The sequence below is a fragment of the Aegilops tauschii genome, chromosome 2, assembly GCF_002575655.3.
Source record: "Aegilops tauschii subsp. strangulata cultivar AL8/78 chromosome 2, Aet v6.0, whole genome shotgun sequence".
In the NCBI taxonomy this organism is placed as follows: Eukaryota; Viridiplantae; Streptophyta; class Magnoliopsida; order Poales; family Poaceae; genus Aegilops; species Aegilops tauschii.
The window spans coordinates 642,185,725-642,190,131 of record NC_053036.3 but is presented as its reverse complement, the minus strand read 5'-3'; the positions used below and the strand labels follow the sequence as shown (position 1 = coordinate 642,190,131).

The following is a 4,407-nucleotide window of genomic DNA, read 5'->3' as shown; positions in this document are numbered from 1 at the left end:
CATATCCTTAGTCCTTTTCAGGTATTTCAGGATGTTCTTGACCGCTGTCCAGTGATCCACTCCTGGATTACTTTGGTACCTCCCTGCTAAACTTATAGCAAGGCACACATCAGGTCTGGTACACAGCATTGCATACATGATAGAGCCTATGGCCGAAGCATAGGGAACACCTTTCATTTTCTCTCTATCTTCTGAAGTGGTCGGGTATTGAGTCTGACTCAACTTCACACCTTGTAATACAGGCAAGAACCCTTTCTTTGCCTGATCCATTTTGAACTTCTTCAAAACTTTATCAAGGTATGTGCTTTGTGAAAGTCCAATTAAGCGTCTTGATCTATCTCTATAGATCTTGATGCCCAATATATAAGCAGCTTCACCGAGGTCTTTCATTGAAAAATTCTTACTCAAGTATCCTTTTATGCTATTCAGAAATTCAGTATCATTTCCGATCAACAATATGTCATCCACATATAATATCAGAAATGCTACAGAGCTCCCACTCACTTTCTTGTAAATACAGGCTTCTCTAAAAGTCTGTATAAAACCATATGCTTTGATCACACTATCAAAGCACACTACAACATGAACCCCCTATAGCAACGCATTTTTTCGTATCTAGAAGTCCATATATGCGTTGTTAGTGTCTTTACCAACGGTTTAGGATGCGTTGCCTTATCCGGCGTTGCTAGCGCATAATGCAACGCTTATATTATCGTTGGTAAAGGGACCGTTGCAAGAATACAATGCATAAAACATACTTGTGCAACACTTCTATGCGTTGGTGATTATTATATAGGAAACAAAATCCCAGGGCTTCGCAACAGAGGATTTTGAACGCTTCAAGTATTGGTTCATATATAATGTGAACAATATTAATTTTTATACATATTGCCAGCAATTAAATAAGTGCTTCACATAATGGTGATAACTATGAATTTCCAGAAAAGAAAAACAAGAGAATATACTCGCGGGAGGAAGAATCATATATTAGATAAAATTGTTGGATTACAATAATGGATATTACACAAGGAAAATCATCCAAATGGATATATAATCAAAATATTTTCTTGACAACGAAACTTAAATTGAAAGCATCCATCAACATCCCTACAACTTAACTAAAACACAATCGACAAACATCGTCCAACAGGAACATCATCCCTACAACTTAATTAAAATTGAAACCATCTATCTTCATCATCATGAACAGGAACATCATCATCATCATCATTGTAGTATACTTGCCACACACACCCATAGAATCATCCATTTATCTTTTGAATCTACAAACAAAAAAACAAAATGAACTGTTAACACACAATGCATGTCACAAGTACTGATAGAGACACGATATTAGTCACTTACAAAGGTTGACATGCAAAAACAAATCTGCATTACCAAGAGTTGCAGTTTTTGCGACTCTGTACCCAATCTTCAGTTTTCACAAGTTTCATATCGACATGCACTACCCAGAATTCATTAGTAATTTCAGCACCATCAAGTTCAAATTTAGGATCACAACTTACAACTGTAGCAAGAGCTACGTCTCTGTTATGGTTTTTTAGGCTCATTAAAAATACTTATGTTCCTTCCTGTTAGAGAAAATCAAAGTTACCATTGGCAGAATCATGTCAAGCAAAATAATTAATAGAAACATGACATATAACAGAAAAGGTTGAGAGGCCAAGACATGTCGTGGTTGCATCTTTTCCTCTACTATATGTTAGTCTCATGATGTGCAACGTCTCTGAAATTTTATGAAGCCTTTCACTACAAACAAAGTAGTTTTGGTGATGAACGCTTAAAATAATTAAACTTCATATGATACCTTCAGTGTAGAACACAAAGATAGACATTTTTATTTGAGTAGCAGTATGGTATGATAAACTGCATAATTCTGAGGCACCTACTGGAAGATACTGAAGCAGTATGTTTACCAAATTAGTACAGTAAAACATAATAAACAATAAAAATAAGCTTTGAAGCATAAGATCCATCATAAATGAGGTACTCCCAGTACCGACCCAATGATTTTGCATGCAGTGCAGCGAGGACAGCAGGGTGGATCAACCATTAGTTCATATTTACCAGCAACTCTAACTAGCACAACTGAGCAGATAAATCAAAGGCAGTGACACTATTAAGAAAAGGAGAAGACACGGCAGAGAAAACAAGACTATAGTATCTTCGAACAAATAATTAGGATGTCTTGTTTGTAGATTACAAATACAAATCAGATAGATATATGGTGATATATTTAATTGGAAGTTGCAGGCATCCATAAAATAATATTGAATGTGGTCTAATAATTGAAGGACACTACAGATGAACCGTGCCTATTCAAGTGATATAGAAACAATTGACATTATTTTCCTTTTTCTTTTTGCAATCCATCAGTACATGACCTCCTGATGAATCAGAAACATGGAAGTATATATAAAGTGGCCATAGGCTACAAATCTACTTCTCTTTTCCCCATGGTGTGTATTCTTCCTTGTAAAGAAAAAGCACATCAAGAGAATAAAGGAGTGAGACTACGGATGTAGGCAAGCATAGTATAAAGAGGAAGCACGAACCACAAAAGAAGCGTTTAGAATTTGGCAAACCAGCAAACAGAACCATGTAGGTATATGTAGTTAATAATAGGAGAAGGGGACATCAATCAAATTCCAAAAGCCAAGTGAATAAATGGAAAACACCCATGGTTTTGTATTCCTGGAACACAAACTAGTTCAGTTATCTTTAAAAATACAGAAGTCAGATAAGTTGTAATAGGTGTGGAATTTTATCTAACATGTTACTTGACTAAATAAGTACTACTTGTCTCAGCGTAGTTTTACAAGATTTGTTTCCCTTCTACTGTAATTAGGGGTTACGCAGTGAACAATTTCTGTTCATAAATCATAAGTAAATCGCAAGATCTGCTTGCATAAAAAAAATGATATGACATGCAGCTCACATAAACATCTTTTTAAATGGCAAGCATAGCTCGTGGTAGATGTACTCAATAATATTTTTCAGAGTTTTGTGACAAGCAACAGTGATTGATCGCCAGATTACCTTCCATTCGCTCTTGAACTCCAACTGTAGTGGGGAGAAAGCCTTATGCAGCTGAGTGCTAATGTCACCAGATGCTGATGGATGATAATGCGGAGAACTGTGGATCAGAAGTCCTCAGATCCAACAAGTACTCAGCTTTGCCATGCTCTGCACCGATGTCCTTCTCCCACAGCGTCGCGGTGGCCTAGTCGACCGAGCTGCGTAAAGCTATCAAGCTGCTCCTCAGTTTGTAGTAGCAGAGAGCATAGAGATACTACAACTAAGCAATATGTGGACACTGAATACCATGACAGTCATGTATGAGTCTGGTTTTAAGTCATATACCTAGTGGATGAAGAACAAAAGGCACAAATCATAAGCTTAAGTAACTTCTTGGCTCGCCTGCCAAACAAACATACAGAAGCTTACCTCCATGAGACCGTGACCATGAACTCAGGTGCAGAAACAACTGCAGAATTTTCTTAAGCCCAAACGGATCTTCTCAGCTCTCACGAGTCAAGACCATCATGCAGGAACACCGGATACACAAATCAAACTCTTTGGCCGCCACCTTCTCTGCGTACCTAGGGCTCAAACATTTGTTCCTGCCGTTCATGGGCTTGTTATAAAAAGAATAATTTCTCAAACTTGGTGGGCAGGCTTGAGCAGATTCATGGCCGTACCTTGGATTCACTAATGGTCGCAGGGGAGGGGTGACGAGGGGCGGCGCGCCGGGATGCAGAGTCGCAGGGGAGTGGTGCTGACGGCGCGCCGGGACGGAGGAGAGGACCATAGGGGAGTGGTGACGAGGGGCGGCGCACCGGGATGCAGTGTTGCAGGGGAGTGGTGCTGGCGGCCACCGGGATGGAGGACCACATGGGAGTGAAGAGGGGCGGCGCGCCGGGATGCAGGTTGGTCACAGCCGCGAGGGGCGGCGGCCGGCGTGGGAGCGAATAGGTGAGGCTGGGGACAAAACGACCTAGGTTATTCATGAAAGCCAATTTGGGCCGGGCTATTACAAAAACGAGGCTGGGTAGTTGGTTAGTGCGCTGGGCTTTACTTGTACTACAATAGGGGGTCACGGGGTGCAATAGAACGACGCATATTGTGCAATGCTTATATGCGTATCTATGGTGAATTTTGCAACATAGAGTTAAAACGTTGTAGAATATGTGTTGCTTTATGCAGGGTATCCTTGTAGTGGCATATATTCCAATTCCGAGAAGCTTGCACCAGTCCATAAATGGATCGCTGGAGCTTGCACACTTTGTTAGCACCTTTTGGATCGACAAAACCTTCTGGTTGCATCATATACAACTCTTCTTTAAGGTATCCATTAAGGAATGCAATTTTGACATCCATTTGCCA

At 40.1% G+C, this 4,407-nt stretch overlaps 1 long non-coding RNA gene across 3 annotated transcripts; it reads right to left on the bottom strand.

The window, feature by feature from the left end:
- Positions 1 to 962: 962 nt before the first annotated feature.
- On the bottom strand, positions 963 to 4,135 carry LOC120973890 (uncharacterized). Of its 3 annotated transcripts, none has more exons than XR_005769495.2 (3): positions 3,723 to 4,083; positions 1,366 to 3,644; positions 963 to 1,283 (listed from the first exon to the last, which is right to left on the bottom strand). It is a non-coding gene; the product is annotated as an uncharacterized lncRNA (long non-coding RNA). The 3 variants fall into 3 exon arrangements; XR_005769494.2 differs by having other exon boundaries at positions 963 to 3,384; positions 3,469 to 3,644; positions 3,723 to 4,082; XR_005769493.2 differs by having other exon boundaries at positions 963 to 3,644; positions 3,723 to 4,135.
- Positions 4,136 to 4,407: the final 272 nt, after the last annotated feature.